General features: G+C 41.5%; 1 protein-coding gene across 12 annotated transcripts in view; it reads right to left on the reverse strand.

The window, feature by feature from the left end:
* celf2 (cugbp, Elav-like family member 2) overlaps positions 1 to 23,231 on the reverse strand; it is a 281,076-nt gene that overhangs the window by 159,976 nt on the left and 97,869 nt on the right. The window lies entirely within an intron of this gene.

The following is a 23,231-nucleotide window of genomic DNA, read 5'->3' on the forward strand; positions in this document are numbered from 1 at the left end:
ACTTTGATGTTCCAAACATTAATAATTCCTTTGCGAATGGTATAAATTGAGATTCACTTTGACCAGAGGTTCTTTAACCTTCTTAGAAATTGCCTCTCTCATTCACAATTTTTTTTTTGTGTAATTGTGTATTGCAAAAATAATGCATGGTTGTCACAAAATCCCACAGCACACGACTTGGGAACCACTGTTCCAGATTAAACCTTTAATCAGGAAATCATAACGAAAATAATCATTAATTTCAGCCCCAGTTGCGTTATTTATTTTACTCTTCAGTCCACCCACTAATCATCTGTAAAAGATCTGAAACAAGCTGCATTTTTCAAGCTACACAAAGTGTAAGTGAGCGGACCGTACATCAGCCTCACTCTTTGTGTATTTGCATATTTATTCAATTTGCCACCAAGAAAAGAAAACAAGAAATGAATCACACCTTGAGCAACTCGGTTTTCTGTACTCGACTGAGAATCTTTACATATAAGCTACAGTATATGAGTTTAAACAGAAACGCACACACACGTAATAAACAAACACAGATGCCCATATAAGCAAACACACACACACACACACACACACACACACACACACACACACACACACACACACACACACACACACACACACAGCCAGAGACTGTTTGGCAAATGGCACCCGGTCGGAAAATGTAATTGCTTGAACTTTAGAGAAGCGACTGCAGCTTCTGAAATACCCAAGGGAGCCATCAGACCAGTGTTTTACAGCACACACACACACATATACAGTATACACACACACACACACACACAAAACCACGAACCTCCCTGTCAGCAAGTGCAGTACTTTAAGTAGTAATAACTGCTCGAGCTGTTAGGGTGAGGAGAGAGTGGAAGGAGGGAGGAGAGTCTGGAGAGGAAACTAACGCAAGAGGAAAGAGGAAGAACAAGCAGCGCTTTAATCTCCGTCAGTCGGAATTTTATTCTTCCCGGGCTTGGCGAGCGCGGCTTTGAGGAAACGGGTCGTGGATGTCGATAATTCTGCAGTTCTTCAACAACAACAACAACAACAAAAAATCTATCCGTTGAGCATCATATAATCTGGGCTCTTGGGGCACTTCACACTTGAAGTTCAGTTTACACATCATGAGGAGTGCCGCTCAGCCTGTGGAAACAGCTGTGTAACGGCTCCAGTGGTTCTGGAGGAGCATTTTCTAATCCCAGAAATAACCCAAGATGATGTCATAGTGATGTCATCGGGGTTGCCTTGACTTGGGCTCAGAGATGACACATTTTTACTGGAAAAATCTGGTTTACAAATGAGAGGAAGTCATGGTTTTGAGATTTGCAAGAAGGTCTCAAGTCTTTATACTCGAGTCCCAAGTCAAGAATGACAAGTCCCATGTCCTAAACTTTGAGGTTTTGAATCCAAGACATGTCACAATGTGCACACTTTTTAAATAATGTTTTTTTTTATTTAGTTGCAAGTCTGGCTTTCATTTTGTCAAGTCAACTCTAAAGTCATCACATTTGTGACTCAAGTCCAAGTTTTGTGACCTTCATCCACGCTACCAGGCATGGAGATTCTAAAACAAATGTTGCATTATGGGAAATATAAGCAGCTGTGGTTTGGGAGCTTGATCCAAACTAGGGATTAAAAGTGAGTGATGAGTTTTTAGGCATTTCTGCAGGTGAAAACTGCAAAGAAACCTTTTGTAATTCATTAAAAATTAAAGGCAATAAAACATTCATTGAGATGTAGATGTATGACATTTGTGCAAAGTACTGCTATTATTGGTGGAAGCTACAATGATTGGTCAAATCTGCAGAAAAGTTGCAGTGATTGGATGTCGTGCAGAATTCAAGGGGATTGGTTGGAATTGCGTCACTTGTTGCGATCGCAACATCACAACTTCCAGGAAGGACTGTGTGCTTCTAAATAGCTAAATTTACTATGCAGGTCTATTTCCAAAGCAATGATGAGACGGCCATGACTCTGGGTCACCATTTGAATCTACTTTAACTGTTGTGAAACCGAGCTGAAAACATCTGACAGCCTCCACAAAGGAGCGAACTAAAAATCCTACAGGCAGTGAGTATTTAATACCTAGAAAGCAGATTTTCATTCCTTCAAATGCTGCTTCACAGGCAATTTTCATGAAACGGCTAAAAGTAAAATGCTGAGTACATGCATGAAATATTGTCTTAACACCAGCTTAAATCCAAAATTATCATCCTCAAAAAACCCACAGCGGTCGCCCCCCTAATAACTGACCGTATCACACATCTGGATTAAAACGCACTAATCTGGAAATCCCATCAGAACATGCTGCAACACACCCGGCCTCCCGGACACATTAATCCCTCGCCTACTCCGCTGGTGTTTCTAGGAACATGCGGACTGCTTGAACCACGGGGGGATACTATTGTGTTTCCATGCTTGTAAGTGTTTAAGTGCGAGCATCTGTGTGTGTGTGTGTAAGCCTCGGGCTGTCCCCTCAGCGCTGCGTCTGTATCGACCTGCAGTGGAAAACAGGCCTGTACTTGGCCATGTAGGCCAGGGAGTCGATAGGGACATCAGAATGAGGGCAGCCGTCCAAAACGGCATCACAATGTGCCCAGAGGCCGTGCACTCGCACACAAACACACACAAACACACACTGTATATATACAAAGGCTTGGCCATTTTTCAAATAGCCTTGGATTTATGGTTTATAAATCCCCCCAGATGGTGATTCATGTGTAATCTGTCTGTAATGGTTACTTGATAAACTCAGTTTCAAACCTGTTTTTCTGCTGTATTAACAGATGCTACAGTCACTGAATCATTATCATTTAAAAATATATTGCAGATGTAATTGTGTTTAATTGCACAGTGGATTGTTCAGAGATTTCCTTATAAAAAAAAATGGACAATATGTTAAATTCTATCACTGACTGCTGCAACAAGTTTGTCAAAGCAAAGCAAAGCAAGGGAAGCTGTCCTTTTGTTCTTTAGGAAACAACAAATAAGTGTTTTTGCAAATGAAATGTTTGTGATTGAAGCCACACGCTCATGATTATCAAGGATCCTTTATCATTACTGGCATGAATAACATGTTTCATTCATGCCAATAATAACCAAAGCTGGATTACCAACAAACTGCAAAAGGGAACAAAGCACTCCAGGGGCCCCGTAAGCTCCAGGCTTTACAGTTGCTCAAATGATTTTTGACAAACGTGATTGAAAACGGGTTTGGGGATATGCGGCACAATATGAAGTCACGGGGTAAGAGCCTTAATTTCCTGATGCTGAGGCAACATCTCGAGGAGGGTCCCGGCGTAAAAATCTAGTTTTAAGAGGTTTGTTATTTCAGTTTTGTGTGTTTTAATCAAATACAGACAGTCTGTGCATAGTTAGTTTTTACAGTATGAACAACACTGTCAAATATAACAGCTTGGTCAGTGGTCCTACGCTGTAAGTTCCCCCGCTCGCATCAGATTTGCACGTGCAGGGCTCCGTGATCAAGATAGCAATAATAAATATGGAAAAATCTGGGTAGATTTTCAAAATAAAAGCACAGAAAATAACTTGGTTAGAAAAGGGAGCATGAGAAAGATTTATTTTTTTCAGTGCAAAAACACGGCAACAAAACCTTGTTAACCTGCCGCTAAAATATAAGAGGAATTCCATTTAAGTCACTGCAAAATACTGGAAAATTCAGCATGATAAAAGCATTATATTTAACATAAATGATGAAGAGGTGCTGCAGTTGAAGATAATCAAAATGTAAAAAGAGAACAGAAGCGATTAAAAAATAACTTCAATGTTAAATGTTGGGTGTTGTATTATTGACTTTCTTTCTCGTGGATCGATACAAACCTTCACCGTGAGATATTCCCCTTTAATAAAAGATTTAAAAAGCCTCAAATTATCAAGACTAATAAGCTTGAATGATGAATTATGAGACAATATTTGACAAATTACCTGTTATTATCACCTCAGCTGTATCTGCTGTCTTAGTTTATCCGGAGTCTGACACTACAGCACAGCGGGTTCAGATGATTTTATTCCTGGGTGGCCCAGGAGGGGAATCAAACTCTCCACCCTGGCAGTGTTTAGCCCCCTCGGCTCAATCACTCAGCTGCAGGACCACAGTGTTGCTGCCTCCATATCAGCAATTCCGCTGACAGATTACTCCATCAAACCGCAGCAATAATATGTGAAAACAAAAATGATGTCTCTGGGTTTAGTTGAAAAATAGGTTTGGCGCTCTTATCAGGCAGCTGCTTTGATAACTGGGAGCAAGTCGCTGGATAAGTTGGGTTTAAATCATTGTGTCTGGCAGAGAAAAATAGAAGACTTTTGTTCTAAAATGAGATATTTGAGATGTTTTTTTTTTTTTGCTGTGGTCGTGTGAAAACTGTACCTCCCAAAGTATACCTTCAAAATGTCAAGAGACAAATAAAACTGCACTATTTCTGGATAGATGACAGTGTATTTTTTACTCTCTCCAATAACTTTCTGAAGGGCCCTTTAAAGGGACTGTTCGCATTATTTGAAGTGGGGTTACATGAGGCACTTACAGATAGTTTATTACCTACAGTGGATGGAGATCGGCACGCCTCTGGAATCTCAGCATGGAATTTAAGCAATGTAGTGTTGTGGACAGAATTAGCAGCAAAACATATTTTAGCCACTTCAGTTTAGGTCTATGCTATACTTAGAATATTTCCACCACTCTATTTTGCCATGAGACAGCCTTTTCTAATGGGAATAACTGCTGTTATTTAAGCCAAAAATCATTTTCTAACCAAACTCCATAGACAAAATCAGCAATTTTATCTTGCAAAGCCCAGCAGCTGGTGGATCGACCACTGCCTCGATTGGTTAGTTTGTTGCATGTCAGGTGTGACTTTGGTGATTTAAAAGGTTCATCCGGATTCACTGAAGTCGAACAATAACGCAAATAACTAACAGATCTGAGCAGCAGTAGACCAGCAGCTCGTGTTTCATGAGGTAAAATGTTTTTGCTCAAGGAGTCTGGTTAGTTTGAGGAGAGAAATATTTAGCTTATATAACGGCGAATATTTTCACCACTTTACCTTACAGTCAGAGCTTTTCAAATGGGAAACCACCCTTATATGAGACAAATATCGCTCTTCTTCAATTAAACCAAACTCCATAGGCAAAATCAGAAAAATTTACATCACAGAACACAGGAGTTGCCGGTCCACTGCTGCCTCCATCTGTTAGTTTGTTTGTGTTATTATGTGAATTCAGTGAATCTGAACGAACCTTTTAAAACACTAAAGTCACACAATAGCACAAACAAACTAACAATTCTAGGCAGCAGTGGACCAGCAACTCCTGTATTGTGCGAGGTAAAATTACTGATTTGGCCTATGGAGTTTGGTGGCTTTGGAGAGAATGATATTTGTCTTATATAACAGTGATTTCCCTTGAAAAAAGGCTAGCTGACAGCAAGGTAAAGTAGAGTTCATTGCTTAGCTTTCTATGTTTGGACTCTAGCTGCCCAACAGTAAATTTAAACACCAACTCTAGCCTCATTTCAAAAAACTCAACCACTTTCCCAGCCAGATACAAACATTTCTGCCTTGTAATCATCTATGTTTGAGCGACTAAATTAGACATCTGAAGTGGCAAAGCCTCACAGCCTCACTGCCTTTGCACTTGTGCTGAACTAAACTTGCTTAGGTGCTAATTCATGTATCACTGGGTGGCATCTCAGTGCCGCTGCTGTCTGCCCTACCTTTGAACCGCACATCAGATGACTGTTTTCAATTATACAAATTAGGCAGACTTAAGGGGGGGCCTTGATCACACACACATCCGAACACTCGGAGAGATCACACGAGCTAAGCATCCCGAGTGGGAAATGGTCTGGGACATTGTAAAATAGATCTGTGCTGAGGGAAATGAGCCAAACAGTCGAGATTGCCACTATGCTCCTTTAAGGTTCTTTCCCGCTTGTGTTAATGTCTTTCCAGTGGTGTCTTCAGTTTTTTCCCCCCGCCAAAGCCATCACACCCGTTTGATCAGCGGCAGCTTGGAGGGGATGAGGCCACGTTAGCCCCAGCATCCTTCCTCCCTCCCTCCTTATGTTCCTATAGAGGGTTGAGAGGCCATTCTCCTCTCCCCTGCCTGCCTTGTGGTGCGTTATTACAGAATACAGCACTGTTGGGCGTACATGCATGCACGGATGAGGAGCTACGCTCCTGGGCATGCTCGACGCGCACATCAATGCACACACAAGCATTACAACATCTATCTGATGGAGCCTAAAGCCCTAAAATGCACCAGATGTTTGTGTTTCATCTACAGGAATGGCTTCTCCCTCGTTTTTTTCTCATCCTCTTGTTCGCTCTCGCCGCTGAAAAGGCTTAGGCCAACAGGAATCAATGGCTCAAAAGACACCTCATGTTTCGGCTTCTCAGTGGCAAATTACAGTGCCCTCGCCTAAGCGTCGGTGTTTGAAGGAGGAGAATCACTCTGTTTTCTCACTTCTTTGAAAAGGGACTTGGCTGTTCAGGGGAGTGTTGGTTTTAGTGGGGCATTATTGTAATGCGATGCTCCGACCTCTGTCAAACGCCACATTGTGCGAAAAACGGCTGATATGCCCACCTGTGCCAATTCACCAGGGGCACCGAGCTGCACAGACACACACTGAGCGCAGACACGGCGAAGGTGTTTGTGCTGGAAACGCTCTCACAAAGAGAAATCACTTCAATTGCCGAACTCAATCCTCCAGCGCAGTTTAGCCATGCTAGTTCTGAATACATAGAGGAGTCGGCATTGGCTTCTGCATGCTTTACTGATCTATTATGTCTGCTTGTTTACCTTCATCTAAACATGGTAAATGCACTGCAATCTCCCTGAGGTGATGGCAAGGCGAGGGGAGTGGCGAATGTTCAAAAAAACACACTTTTTAATGCTCTTTCTGCCCCACACTCCTACACAGCACGCCACGGGCAGCAGTAGGGATGGTCTAATTACATACAGTATCTCCGCTACGCCCACACACACTTTACTGTTCCACTCATCCCCCACTATCACCTGTTATGTGACATACACCAGGCATATAGGGTACATAGAGTACATATGTCCACATGATACCAACTCAGCATGTCATATGACGGTGAACATGCCGGGAACGCAGGCCCTTAAAGTGGCTTCTGACAGTGGAGGGAGGCTAAATATATCAGTGACAGGCTGATAGAGACATTTTATTTAAAATGATAAACTGACAGAGTGGTTTCTAAAACTTCTATATGTTTTTATTGTCTAAAAAGGTTAAAACCTTAATTCAAAACGCTTCTTTCAGCATTTTACACACATATAAGAACAAATTTCTGGGACAAATAGGCAATTCTGCTGAGCCTGTAGGGCTATGCATTGAATAGAATTCTCTAAATGAAATTTAAAGTATTTAACTTTTAAGAAGATTGACCATTTTTCACAAGGTTAGAAACATTTTTTCAGTCTCAGGCGATTCTGACTTTTTCTGCACCTGCAAGATCAAACTCTGGGGTAAATGCCCACTTTTAGGAGCGAAAGATTGCAGGATAAGGCGGGGCCTTTTTGTTGAGAATTTGGCCATGAGTTTGTCATTCTATCTAATTTTCCCCAAGCATTTGCCATTCCTAAAAACAAAACATTCAGAGAAATTCAGGAACAAATGACAAATTCATTGAAGTCTGCAAGGTTTCAAGGTTTTTTTGCTTTTCTTTCTTGATAATTTGAGATCAGATTAAAGATTTTGTATTGATTTGTGCCGCAAATCACCAAATTCTTCCACATGAGTAAAATTTTTTTGGGTTTTTGTGGGTCGTCAAGTTACATAAACAGTAGTAACTGAAGGAAACAATTGTCACTGCCAATCTGTCAGAGTGGAAAATGTTTGTCCAGTAGTTTGTTGTGATGATGATTTCCACCAAACTGGTTCTGGTTCTTGAACTGGTTCTGTTTAAGATGAATCACTATAATTGAGGATGCATCATCAACAGAGAGTGTTGCACAATGCACAGTGACCTATAGGATGTGACATGCCCACTTTGGTTCTCACCTCAGGTCAAGAAAAACCTGGTATTTTTTTTTTTTGCATCAGCAGGGAACCAACTGTTAGGGTTCTGCTTTTTAGCCGAAATGCAATTGTGCAAACTGGAATGGAACCAGTTCCATGTTGGTGAGCAGGAAGAGTCCACTGAGAGGACGCGTTCCACACATGCGTGGTAGATTGGCGTCTGCATGGAAAGTTCCATGGACGAGTCTGCATGGTCAAAACAAACAGTGGGCACATGAATGTCCACATAGAGCCTATGAAACGTCAGATGGACCCCAGTGGAACCTCATTGAGGCGGAAAGCACAATGTTACCTTTAGAAACTCAACACTGGCTCCACCTAGTGGTAGTGTCAAAAAAGCTAACGCTGACAACATTGCATGCCCACCCCCAAAAAACCTTAACCTGTCACCCGCAGGGCTCAACACAGCCTTTTGAATATTACAGATACGTTTTTTTGCCATGAAATTGACCAATTTGAAAGATATTGAATATCAGCACAAAATATCAGCAGTCAGCTGCTTCAATCTGAAATACCTGGCATCGGTTTCTGCCTTTAAAAGTCCTTCGAACCCTACGGCAGCAGAAGGAAAATGGGCAGGGAGGACGGGGGTGAGAGGAGGGGAGAGGAGGGAGACGAGGCCAATTGGATTTCAGCGGGATGTAGGAGTGGAAGCACGGACTGAAGGATGGGAGGAATTCTGCGGTATAAAGGGAAGGATAAATTAAAAAGTGGAAATGTGGGCTGAATGGATGGATTGGATGAAGGGCAGATAAATGACGGTTTAAATGGATGATTGGTGGCATGGGCACTGAGAGCGTGTGTGTGTGTGTGTGTGCGCGCGCTCTCCAGAGGTGCAGATTAGATCACTGTTATGACTGCACAAGCCCTCAGGACACGGCAGATAAACATCAACAGATAACCTACACATTTATTCCCACCTCTGCACCATCCTCACTTCCTGCCTCTTATTTCCTCCCCCTCTACTCTCCTCTGATGCACACTTCCTCTACTTCCATCCACCAACTCTTCCCTTTTTTAAAAATCCATCCCTCTTTTCTTTTCCTGCCCTCTCTAACTACATCTAAGAGTCCCGGGGCGGTGCACTAGATCACGCTTCTCAATAAACCCGTCAAGCTCTCCTCCGCACCCCCACCCCATCTCCCCTTAGCTTTCCGAAACACAATAACAGCAACTCTGAACGCCCCTCCCAACAATACTCCCATCGATCACTTCACTATCTGGAACACACACATCTATCACTACCGGAGAGTTTACCACAGGCTCGGCGCACACTGAAGGCCATACTGCTCTGCTCTTTATAGCTTTTGCAAATGTTTTCATGTCGCGACCCCAAACTGACAAACGGCGTTCCCCAAATGTTCAGATTTCTTCACGTTTGGCCCAGGAAACATCATCAGACGAGCCTGCAATATCTGATGAATAAACCAAACTTACTTACATCCGAACCTGTGTGTGTGTTTGTGTTAGTGTTAGGCCATTTCAACACTTCAGTGTCCATCAGTTTGAGTAGGTTCCATACTGTCAACAGCAACAACGCAGATTATGAGCTGACATGAGCCCAAAACCGGAAACAGTGCCGTTTAGTCAAGACTGATTCTTAAACCAAATTGGACCAAGCCACCTACAAAACATACCCAAATCTGGACGCCATATATGGGCCGGCTCATATTTGGTCCTCCATGCCAGAAAACAACCAACTGTGCCGAGACTCAGCCAGAATTAGCCTAACTTGGCCGGGTACCGAGGTTATCTTACCTTATTATGCCCAATGATTGTGGGCAAGATGCTAACATTTTACTATACGACGACCCGACACTGGGCCAGAATCAGCCTGACTTGTTTGGGTACCAAGGTTGCACAAAGGATTGTATGCTAGATGCAACCATTTTACCATATAGTATGGATCAAATGCTCACCAGCAACACTGTCCAAAGATGGAAGACTCAGCAGAGGTTATACGTGGTCTGCAGAGTCGAAATATAAAAAGCTGAGAATATTCCCAGAGAGAAGCTGCGGATTCATCCATTGTTTTAGCTGTAACAAGCGAAGGAGCACATGCTTCTCATGGAATTATATCGTGTACATTTTTAATATACTCTTTATAAAACATTCACACTTTAGTTGCATATCATTTAAGACTACATTTGATTTAGCCTGGCAGCTGGCACATCTTCATATTTGATGATATTCAAATGACCTACTACCTGTGTTAGCATGCAACACAAGAGCTACTGCGGATAGATGATTTTGATGCCTGTGTTGACATTGTTTGACCAAAGTGCTGATCTCTCAAAACTGCATTTTGCCTGTAAAACTCCTGGGATCTGTTTGGTGAGAAGAGAGAAAAAGGAAAGGTAACCGCTGTGGTCTAGTGAGAGAAGAGAGTAAAAAAATAAAAAATAAAAAAATACCTGTAACAGAGAGATTGTGCAGAGTTGGACTCCACAGGGAAGAAAGAGGCAGGTCGGGCAGAGACGAGCAGCAGCTCTCTGACATCCTGTTTGTGCCCCCCGCCCTCCCCTTTGCATTACAATTCATTCTCTGTGCGAGTCAAGGTTAGACCTGACAGCTCTGCAGCTGTGTATGGATATGTGTGTGTCTGTGTATGTGTGCTCACGTGTATGTTTCGCAGCGCCCATATAAAACAGATGGGGAGGATAGAAATGAAGAGAGTCAGACTGAGAAGAAGAGACTAGACAGAGAGATTTATGGGTAGGAAGTACAGTCTGTGCTCTGTCGATGAGGCTGGGCGGCACCCTGAGGTTTGGGTGGAAGACGCAGATTAATCCCTCATGCATGGCTGGAGGTTTGATTCCTAGTTAGATTCCATTATAAGGTCAGGCCAGGAGGTTTTTGGAGGCTAATGGAATGTTGTAATAGTCATTTTTGCATCTTTTACTTTAATATTTCATCACAAAGTAAGAGGAGTAATTAATATTTGTGCCAGAATTTTTGCTTTTGGACACAATTGATAAGCCACTGAAGGAGAATCTAGACCTTGTGACCCTAAAATTCCACTAAATTCGAGACAAACAAAACGTTCTTGACCGTGTCAGTCCCGCCTTCGATGCAGACAGGTTTCACTGCAGGCCTTTTTCAGCTCATTAAATGCGTAGTTTGGATAAATGGGGCTGTATGAAGTACTTTTTGATAGCCAGTGCATTTCCTAGCACGGAAGCTAAGCAATGTACTTTAGGTTTTTAGCCAAAGGTTTAACCTAAAATAAATCAACATCAGTCAAGTGTACGCTATATTTAGAATATTTTTTTTGATGGGAAACCACCGGCATATAAGCCAAATATCACTCTCTCCAAACCAACCAAACTCCATAGACAAAATCAGTAATTTTACCTTGGAGAACATAAGGGCTGCTTGGCTACCGCTGCCTCGATCTGTTAGTTTGTTTGCGTTGTTGTGTGACTTCAGTGTTTTAAAATGATAGTTCAGATTCACTGCACAATAACGCGAATAAACTAACAGATCACGACAACAGTAGCTCAGCAGCTCCCATGTTCTACAAGTAAAATTACTGATTTCATCTATGGAGTTTGGTTGGTGCAGAGAGAACGATATTTGACTTGGAAAGGCAGTTTCCTGTCAGAAAAGGCTTTCTGGTGCCAAAGTAAAGTGGTAAAAATATTCTAGAAATAGCACACACTTTAACTGATTCAACTTTTTGTGGGTCGACCTTTTTAAAGTGGCTAAAGTACCTTTTGTTCCTGAAGCTGTTCACAGCGGTTCATTGCTTAGCTTCCATGCTGTTGACCTGGCACCAGCCACCATGTACTGTAGGTAATAAACTGACTATGTACCACATAAAAGCCTTCATCAAATAATCCAAAACATCCCTTTAAATATTTGATTTACACAAAGAGGCCACTATAGAAACTGTTTATTGGCCAATTCTATCAGTGATAAATATAGTCTGTCCACTTACTCTGGTTTATACTCGACTTTTAAAGGTTAGACAATGGAGAAATGTCACATTAATGGACAGTTTGACCCCATCAAAAATCCTTTTTCCTCCCATACACTATCATAGAGATAATCAAGTGCCATCCAGGCCCAAGAGCCTGCAGGTTTCCATTTCAAACACTACACCAGCTGATTGAAGTTACCCCCCACTCCTCCTGCCAGCATTTGAAGACACATTAAAGAAATAATCCTAATAATCATTCATGAAAATTAGAGTTTTGCTTGCACAGTGATATGACTCACAATTCTGACTTGCTCTGCATAAATAAAAGCAGAACTGGGCTGTTAGCATGTGCATGAGCAGACATAGAAATGAGTGTCATCAAGTTGAACTTAATCAACCATCAATCCAGAGAAAAAAGACTTCACAGTACTGGTCACGCTGTTTGCTTGACAAGTGGAAGATGCCACAGAAAATAACCAATTAGCACCAAAGACTGAGGCAAAAATCAAACAATAAGGACACAGAGGATTATCTCTTTAAAAAGCAACCGCTGCTGAAGTGTCTGGAATGAAAACCGGTGTGTGATTTGTACTGCATGGAGCTGCTTTGCACGCTGATGGCAGGTGGCACTGCCCTTTCTGTGACCTTTTGACTACCATCTGATCGGAGCCTTGAAGTTTCTGTGCTGTCTAATGTCACCGGGGCCAACTGTCACGTGGTCCAACAGTTGCACTCATGCAAGCTAACCAGCCCAACAACTCTATGCAAAAGATCAGTGGGTGCATTTTGCATACGAGAAAAGTTTGAAGGCCAGAGGTGGTCACAGAGTTGAACTGTCTAACAAATGGGCTTTCAGACCAGTGAGACATTTTGTGTTCGGGGTTTCAGAAAAACAGGCTGTCGCAATAATGGATGGTGCCAATGTTGCAGCTTGAAAACAATGCTTCAAAACCATCAAAATGACACGTTAAATGGCTGCATGCAATTGATTTTCCTTCTCTGCCAATGCATGCGATTATAAAGTAAAACCATCACCATGATGATGATCAGGTAGCCACATAACTACAAGATAGTGCTCTCAATATATATTAAATATAATATAATATTATATATTATAAACATATATCAAAGACTAACAGAAGAAAAAGAGTAAAATCATTCAATCAATTGTTCATCTTTCTGTTTAAAATCAAACTTAACTTGTGGCGAGAAATCACGTTTTCTCTGGAAAAGAGCAATATATTTCTGGGAAGTAATAATTTAAAAATCACAGTAAAACCCTCCACCCTGGCGACTAGTGAATAATACCGCCAACTAATGCAGGTAAGTCTATCCCTCTCTGTAATTCTGATGGCTCTTTTAGCTGAACAAGAGCCTCAGTCCACGAATGTTGCTCCTAATCCAAATTCCTCTCCTTCTCCACAATAATGAGCTCCTCTCAGACTCAAGAGTTGACAGAGGTAAAGCATTTAGCACGCTTGAATGGAGAAAGAGGGAGCGAGTGGGAGTGCAGAGAAGAAAGAGAGGAAGATACAGGCCAAAGAGGGATAAAGCGAGGGATGGGGGGGAGAAGAAGGGGTAGAAAAAAAAAATCTACTGAGACATGCATGAGGTAAGCTCTCCCTCTGGCAAGGCAGAGTAATGCCACTGCACAGTACAAATGCAATGGCTGACTATTGAGAATGAGAGGAAAGAAAGAAAGGAAGGAGGGAAGAAGATGGAGAGAGGAAAGGGTGGTGCAGAGAAGAGATATACATAAACCAAGAGGGGAAGAGAGATCATCATTGTGTTCTCTCAGTCTCTCAGGATTCAGTTATTTTTCTGCCCGTCACTACAGCCCAGGGACATGATGTGAACAACGTGGGGACTGTTTGTGTTTGCCTGAGTGTGTACGCATCACGTGATGTGTATTCTGCGTATTTATGTGGGTGGCAAATGTGTGTATGCAGCACTGAAAGCATGTGCATGCTTCGTTCGTTTCAAGGCCAAGTGATGAAATACTCCCCTCAGAAAACAGAAGACTCGCACAGACGCACACAACGCCCTCTTACTCACACATACAATTGCACACAAAATACTCGCTTTTGCACAGCTCAATTCATAAGGTAAAGTGTGTGAAAGTGTGTGCGGATCCGTGCTGCTGTTGTGTGAATGTGTACTTGACTTGAATAAGTAAACCAAAGAGATGGAGACTAATGTAAAATTGCACCGTAGGAGCAAGAACCAAGGGAGATAGACAGAGAGGCTACAGCTAACCCAACCATTCTCAGAGAGTCAAATCAATTAAATGGTTTAAAGATGGAAAGCGCCAAAGAAAAGAGACAAGAGTAATGTAAGCCTTGACTGCAACACTGCTGACAGATTGAAAGGAATAATGAGACAATCGCAAGATCAGTTAGTTGGAGGCTATACACACTCAGAGATACATGTTCAGCCACAAGTGCAATGAGGTTAAACACAACGGCATTGTCAGATCTCCACAAAGGCGGCAATTTTTGCACAATCACTCTCCAAGTCAACACATCCCAGGATGCCCTACCTTGACTACTTCTGCTGGTGTGTTGAACCGGAAGGTCTGGTCACAGTCAGAAGCAGAAGAACAAAACTCCTCTGTGTGCAGGAGCATCTGTAATTTACTGACTTTACTCAAAGCTGGTTTTAAATCTGACTTTCTGAAAAGACAAAAACTTGTTCCTGGGGTTTTCTGTCCATATTATACGCTAAATGGACATCCACCTCTGCGCTGAATGCTAAAATTCAAATATTAGTGTGCCTCTCTTTAGATTTCATCATAAGTTAGCTAGCTTGCTAAGCAAATTAAGCTATTTAGCTTACTAACCCAAAACAAAGCTGTAAAGAAAAACATGTTACTGAGGTTTTCTGTCCATGTTAGGAGCAGAAAAATTAACAATTAGCCTATTTGGTTAGCTGCATCATATGGTTGAAACCTAACATTTTCCGTTGATATTCTCAGCTGTGTGTTAGCTTGGGAAACAGCCAAATCTGCAAGCTCATATTTGATACGATGACTGTGCAGAGGAGCGCAGCATTATTAGCCTTTGAGGCATTTTCCTAAACATGAGTGTTGCTAAATTAGAATGGTTTCTGTCTGTAGTCAACAGCATTGAGCAAACTGGATGGTATATTTTCTCTAAAAGAAGAACAAACAACTGAACTTCAAGCTTTTGTTGATAAGAATGATGAGTTTGCTGAACTTTGCTGAAGTTTAATTTACCAACAATGCATGTCACATGTTTTGCTCCTCTGTAGGTCTCTCCAACCTGCTGATAAAATGATGCTAAGCTAGCTATGCACTACTGGGCAATTGTTACTTTAGCTAACCTAATACAAAATATTTTGTTTATATTTAACAAGATATCCTATGAGTTGAAGCCAAGACTAAATGGGAGCTGTAGTTCTTGAATGCTAACAAACCGATCACTGTTTTACTTTTCATTCAGAATATATCTTTTTAGCTTAGAATGGAGGACGGACGACAGACAAACCCAGGAACACATTTTCTTCTTTACAGCAAGTTTATCAAGAGAAACCCTGTGAGAAATGTGAGAAAATGTTCAGATGCTAGCTGGAAGCAGAAGTCAGGAATTGGGCAGAAGTTAGCAAGCTTGCTAGCCATATTACTCATTATTGCACAAGCAGACTAGTTAGCTTGCTAACTCAAAACAGAGCTTATTTAAGAACAGTTGGTTACACATACTGCAACTTTAGTAGCCACTGTGTTAGCTAGCCTGATAACTTTCTCTAATTTGGAATAATGAAGTCTGCAATGATGGATTGCTGTCAAAGGTGCAAACTTTGTGACAAATTTTGGGAGAGTATTGAGTAAATTTAAACGTTGACATTATCTAAATCAAGTGAATTTGGTGGAGGATGTTAATGTAATAAATGGTGCTGCTAAATACAGCTGTGTTCTTGTGTTGTTTATCTACAAAGCACACACACCAACACAGGAAGCAAAACGCCTGTTCAGGCCCACACACACACCTACACCTCTCCACACAATTATGACATATAAAAACGCTTGTTGACCCCATCATGTCACCACACACGTACCTGCTCACAGACAACCACACCCCTGCCGTACACACCCACACATCCACGCCGAGACCTCAGACACACGGTCGTGATACATCACCACCTACACACGGCGGTGTCAGCCTCAGACAACTGCTCCTGAGCCCCGGCAGAGCAAAGACATTCATCATTATGACACCGCACATACACACGCGTGCACACACATTGAGAGAAAGCGACATAAAACAACGTTGCAGCCGGTGATGCGTGAAGACGACTCCATCACATCATACATCACACATACTGTACGTGTTTCCCGCCTAAATAACAATATTATGAACAAAAACAGTCATAGGAGAAATGACGGAGGGCTTCTTCCACTGTTGCTGATGCATTTCTGCTCATTCCTTTACATGCGTGTGTGTGTGTGTGTGTGTGTGTGTGTGTGTCTGTGTGTCATCCTCACAGTGTAGAATGAAAAGGCCCCTGTCTGTTGCTTGGGAGAAAAGATAAAACCACCACCAGCACTACTGATTCTCTTTTTTTTCCTCTCATTTTCCCTTAATCTCCACATCAGATAAGACACAATTCAAATCCAACCAGCTGCCTGTCCAGGGAGTCATATGCTGTCAAATCATCACTGCTCCTCCTCCTCCCTTTTTCACACCTTTCCCCCTGCAAATCTCCGCTCCCACTCTGCCCATGTCAATTTTCACCCTGCTTTCTTCTTCTTCTTCTTCTTCTCCTTCTTCTTCTTCTTTTTCCACTTCTAGGATTAGTCTGACGTATCAGAGCGATCATCTGTACTGGCCATAAATTACCCAGAAAGCGTTATCTACCTTTTACATAATGGTTCAGATGCGGTTTTTGTTTGATTACTTGTTTAATCTGCAGCTGATCGATACTTACAGGAATTGACTGTGAAGCTCTTAACCTGAATCGATCTGAACCGCTAGGATCTTGCAGAACTTTTGGTGGTTATTGCAGTCAGAAATAACTGCATCTTTAGTGTCTTTCGAGAAAAATACATGCAGTTTTCATCCTTCTGTGCTATGATACAGAGTTTTTTGGTCTATAAAGTGTCAGAAAATGGTGAAAAATGTCTCTTGGTGTTTCCCAAAGCCTGAGATAGCGTCCTCAAATGTCTTGTTTTGTCCACAACACAAAGATATTTAGTTTTCTTTCATAAAGGAGTATATAAACCAGAAAATATTCTAAACAAAGCGCCTGCAAACGCAGGAAATTGACTCTTTCTTTAAAAAAATAATCGTAAGTTAATGGATAAACAAAATAGTTGCTGATAATTTAGTAACTGATTAATTGCAACTCTATATTACGATAATACTTCACCAAAATGTTTCTGAAAACATGTTATCGATACAGTTGACGCCAGACGCCTGTGATTTGCATACAGTGACACAGCAAATAGGGAGCAGCCAGTGCAGCGCCCTTTCTCTTGAAACACCCCGCTTCTTTACCAGAATGCGTTGCGCAGCTGCTTACAGTCAATGCACAGGATCGTTTTGCAGGACCTCAAGCTAAACTCTGCCTGTGAAGTGAAAATTGTTAAGCGTTAATGTTTTTGAAGTCCGACTTTTCTGAAGTGGGCAACAGCTGATTTTGTTTGACCAGGACCCATTATGAACAACATTATTTTAGACATATTGTGTTGACTGGAAAACTCTTTCTATTTGACTGTGTTTTTGGTTTGGTGCTGCAGGGAACGTCCGATTTTGCAATTCTAGTGATCACCAGATTGCAATTTCCTTTGAGATATTTATAAAATATCCAATATTAAGTCGTTTTCATGGGATTTATTGAAGTTGTTTGGTGGGTTTTGATCCAATGGTGTTTCAGAGGCTTTGATGAGTGTAACATGCAGTTAATGCTTAAAATGATCAAACTGAAAATAATCAGGGGAAACAAAGTCCTGGATGCATTAATGTTTTACGGTTTTTGGAAGTGGACAAAGGCTGGTTTGTTTGACCAGGACCCATTATGAACAATATTTTATATGGTGCTGATTAGAAAAATCTCACCATATTTTTTGCTGAAATACTAAAGTGAACATCTGATTTTTGCAATTCCTCTGATGACTGGATTCCAATTTCCTTTGAAATACTGGTAAAATATCCAATCTTAAATTATTTTCATGGGTTTTATTGAAGTTTTTGTTGGTGGGTTTTGATCAAAAGGTGCTTTAGAAGTTGTGACGAGTGTAGCATACATTTAAAAAATTGGGGGAAATAAAGTCTTGAAGGCATTAATGTTCTTGCAATCCCACTCTTTGGGAGTGGAAGAGGGCCAACACCCACGATGAAAAACATTATTTTAACATATAGCGTGACTGGAAAAATGCACAAATACTCTTCCAATTTGACCACCTTTTTTTTTTGCTGAATTACTGCAGGGAAGGTCTGATTTCGCAATTGTTGCAATCACCAGATTGCAATTTCCTGTCCAAGTCTCCAAAAAATCCATTTCAAAACAATTCCTGCATGCATTTATCACCTCTGTGGTGATTTATTTAAAAAGCGCAGACATTTCGGTCACAAGGACCTGAAGACAAAGACTAGAGAAAGGTCCTTGTGACTGAAACGTCAGCACTTCTGGAATAAATTAATGCAGGGGTGAGGAAGTGATGTTTTTCTTTTTATCAGATGGATTTGAGTTGAGTGTAACATGCAGTTAATGCTTAAAACATCCTGGAAAGTCCTGGAATCCAACTTTTTGGAAGTCTGAGGGCTGATTTATGCTCATAATGAACAACATTATTTTAGATATATAGTATTGACTGGAAAAACCTGCAAATTTGACCGTATTTTGTGCTGAAATACAGCAGCCAATGTCTGATTGCGCGATTCTTGTGATCACCAGATTGCAATTTCCTTTGAAGTGTCTCTAATGTATCAGATTCTAAACTATTTTCATGGGTTTTATTGAAGTTGCATGGTGGGTTTTGATCAAATGGTGCCTCAGAAGCTTTGATGAGTGCGTGTAAAACGTTCAAATGCACATAAAATGATTTCCAGCAAGTATCAGGGGTGGAATCAGCCTACCACAGTTACCACCCCCCCTCCCTCTAAACCTCTGCGGTCTGACCATCCTCTCATCTGAACGCACAGGCGCTCATATATGTTTCTCATGAGAAGCCTATGTTGTCTGTCACAGGACCCTTTCAGCTGTTGGGTTCATGATTTGTGTTCTTTGAGCCTTGGAGGGGGTTCAGGAAGGGGAAGTGAAGGGATGAGTGGGCGGCGCGGTCAGATATACATTCTCCCTTTGAGAGGAGCTACGGGTCGTCCTCTGTAGGCGGAGGGTTGTGTACACACTTGGCGAGAATGTGGCATTTTCAAGCATTATTGCGAGTCTGTCTGCACACAGTGTACTTGTCAAAGTTAGCAACCTTGTGTTCTCGAACGTTGGCTATGTTTTCAGTCATGAGGCATGTGTGCACTCAAGCTAAATACTGTCTCTCCTGCAGCCTCGAAGTGCGATCGACCCTGAAGAACCTTATAGTTTCGTACCAGATGGGAAGTCGAAGGAGGTGAGGGGGGTCACATATTTCCCAGAGAGCGACCCGAGTCCAGGCTTCAGGGTTGGAGCGAGAGTGGAAAGCAAAGGGCAGAGGTCCTGCTCCATTTTTCCTGATTCTTTCACTTTACCCCCTTTTCATGTTTTCCAGCCCTGATAGGACTGGATGGAGAGAGATTAGACTGTTAGTTCCACTTAGTTCTCATATGATCTCAGCTAATATTTGTCAAGTCTGATGTTGTCAGGGGCTGTCAGCGTCAACGGGGGAGTCGCTACAGGAAGCGGCAAGGCCTGAAAGAGGGGGAACGCAGCCAATTCCAGACCCAGACGCTCTCGTAAGGGATCAGGAAAAGAGAGAATTTAGAAAAATCTTGCGGAAGGAAGTTAAGGGGATGGCCTGAATGCAAATTTTTACATTCATGCAGGAAAATACTGCTGTTCAAACTAAATCAAAAGATCACCAAGAGCACCTCTTGCCAGCTAAATAGCCCCGGCTCGAGAGGCGTGTTCACGTAAATATAAAGTGTCATCTCCATAAGCGCTATCCCGTTCAACCTGTCCGCCTCCTCACCGGCTGGGTAAGAGGGCAAAGATAGGCCTGTCTAATGCCGGCGACACACATAATTCATAAATCCCTCACTCCGGGGCAGATATACCAGCAACTGGTGATGCAAGACTCATCACAGGAGAGGAAGAGAAGGGTGGCTGGGAGTATGATGGCTTCCGCGTCCACCCCCGCCGGTTGTACACGGGGCCCACGCCGTCAGAGCTGATGACACTGATTAATGAGAGAGCCGGCTCATCACTGGAGCATCTGGGTAATAGACTACATGGAGAGTCAATGGAGGGAGACTCCGCGGGGTAAAGTGCACGCCCCGGCCTTATATCATCATGGTGGCTACGGGAATATGAGTAATTCTGGAGTAAATCTCTTTATAACGGTGATTCAGAGCAGAGGGTCCCAACCTATTTTTTTTTTTGGTTTGTGTAAAAAGAAGCAGGTTGGGGACCACAGACAGCAGAGCATGTTCGTGGTTCTTAGAGTTCTGTGTCCACCAGAGTGGTTTTGTTCCTGAGACCAGCATATTTTTTCAAATTGTTTGCAACGGGAGCCGAGCATATTTTCACTACGCTACAAACAGCAGCGGCATTACCGAGCGCTGAGCATCTATTCAGGGCTGCAGGTTTGCCATTTTGTACTGGTTGCCAAAAGCTGAAAAATGTTCAACTTTGGGTAAGTCTCCATGCCGTGGTCACTTTTTACCCAGCCGTCCAATCACAGCGGAGGACGGAAAGGACAAATAGGTGTAAAACGACTGCTAGTTTCATGATAAAATTTCCAGCACACGATTCTTAAAACCGTATTTGATTACGGCACTTTTAAAATACTGTAAAGCTTCAACCAAAGTTGGCAAAGATGCAGATATCCAATCTGAGACGAGAGGTCTTCAACATCAAACCTTCAACACAGCATTTTTTTAACTTTATATTTTATAATATTTCTATAGGGTTATGATAGTAATTCATACTGCATCTGTAATACTCAGTGGTAAACATACAGCTACTTTACAGCGCTATATGTGATTTTAAGAGCTGCAGCGATAAGTTGATTTGTCCATTAATCAACCAAAAGATGGTTTGATAATCGAGAAATCCTTTCAGTCACTTTTCAAGTATTAATGTCAAAAATTTGCTGGTTCAGGCTGTAAAGAGCTTCAGCTTTTCTTCGTCATTCATGACAGTAAATGTCGGTTTAAAAAAAGAAACAACTTGAAGACATTATTTGGGCCATTTCTCACAATTTTTGGACACTTTAGAAACTAAACGATTAGTAGTGACAATAATGAAAATCATCATTAGTTGTAGCCTGAGTGATTATTACTGTACGAGCCATTTTTGTTTGCTTTGTTAAAGAACTATGAGGCGTCGCAGTTTGACTATAAGTGACGCAAACGTTGCCCTGGAAACAGACACGGGTGTGTAACACAACTAAGTTTGACTAAGTTTGTTTTCGCTTCAGTCTTTGAATACTTTGGATCAGCTGTGACACAAGCTTCGACACAACTATATTTTTAAATTTTGTTATAAGCGCTGCACATTTGCACGCACTCCGCTCCTTCATTCACTCCTTCACCCTGCTGCAAACCAAACATAGACCTTAAATCTTATTATGGAAGCATGTTGAAAAGAAGTCTGTCCCAACAGGCGTCCATTAGGCTTAACTACACGCCATGGCAATTGTATTATCCTTCTGCTTTATTCTTATAGTGAATTGTAGTTAGCCTGAGGTACTTTGCCTAATAGTGGTTTTACAGTCCCTAAATGGTTCTAGATGGAAATTTTACAGGCTAGCTAATGATTATATTTCTCTTTTTAGAATATGCATGCATTATATATATAAAAAAAGTATTTCCATTTCCAGCCTTAGAGCTGCAAACATTATTCCGTTAATCAATCAACCAACTATAAATTAACTATTTGGATGATCTATTAATCAGTCAGAGGTTTTTTTAAAGAAGTTCCTGCTTTCTGTCCTCTTTTATGACAGTAACCTAAATGTCTTCAGGTCGTGGACGAAACAAGACATTTGAGGATGTTACCTTGTTCTTTGGGAAACGCTGATCAACATTTTTCATAATTTTCTGACATTTTGCGGTTAAAACTAGTGGATTAAACGAGAAAATAATTATAATCTATACTTTTCTTTATTATAGTTAGGATTTGTAACAGTTTGAGACTCTTGATCCATGTAGGGTTTTACTTATGTGTCCATGATGTAACTACAACATTTCTTCACCATTTTATAGTTTGATCTAGAGTTGCAACTATCGATTCTTTCCATTATGAATTAATATGTCAGTTATTTTCAGGATTAATCAATTTGTAGTGAAAAATTGCTTCATTTGTCCAACTGACAGTCAAAAGACCCAAGGACTCTTCATTTACTGTCAAAAATGACAAAGAAAACCATGAAATATTTGACATATTTGCTTGAAAAATATCTGAAACAATAAACCAATCATAAAAACGTGGTATGATCAGTGAGTTTACAGTGAAAACAGCATTTTCAGCCTCAGTCAAATCCAGAGCATCTAATGCAGAAACATTTGTTCACCTCCAGCTGCTGCATGATTTCATAAGTCTTGTGATATTTGTACAGTATCCTAAAATGTCCTGCATAATGAGTCTACTAAATCTGCTTTTCATAACACCTCCCACACACACACACACACACCCAAACACACACACACATACATTCACACTTCATTACTTTAGCTCTATCGTTTTACACCATGAGTCACCAGAAGTTAAGTGCAACATCCGAACATGCACTGTAAAGACTGCACAAAAGAAGAAAGACCTTCATAAGATGAAAGGAATGAACTCCTATATATTTTCTCTACTGGGGGAGAAAAAAAAAAGAAGAGGAACATGATCCATCAACAACTCGGCTCTGTGAGCTGAGGGGACATAAGTGGGACATGCACTGTGGAAAAAAAAAAGAAAACGCATGACCATGATGTCGGGATGAAAACCTCCCTTTGTCCCTGCGCTAGAAATTCCGGAGTTTAACTGAATTACAGCAAATCCAATTGAGACACACGGGATAGCAGTCATCCATGCATTCCTGCATGCTCTCAAAAAAAAGCCTCTGTGCTGCTTCTCCTCTCCTGGATTTCTCTG

Source organism: Lutjanus erythropterus, chromosome 22 (assembly GCF_056507025.1).
Source record: "Lutjanus erythropterus isolate fLutEry1 chromosome 22, fLutEry1.hap2, whole genome shotgun sequence".
Lineage (NCBI taxonomy): Eukaryota > Metazoa > Chordata > Actinopteri > Lutjaniformes > Lutjanidae > Lutjanus > Lutjanus erythropterus.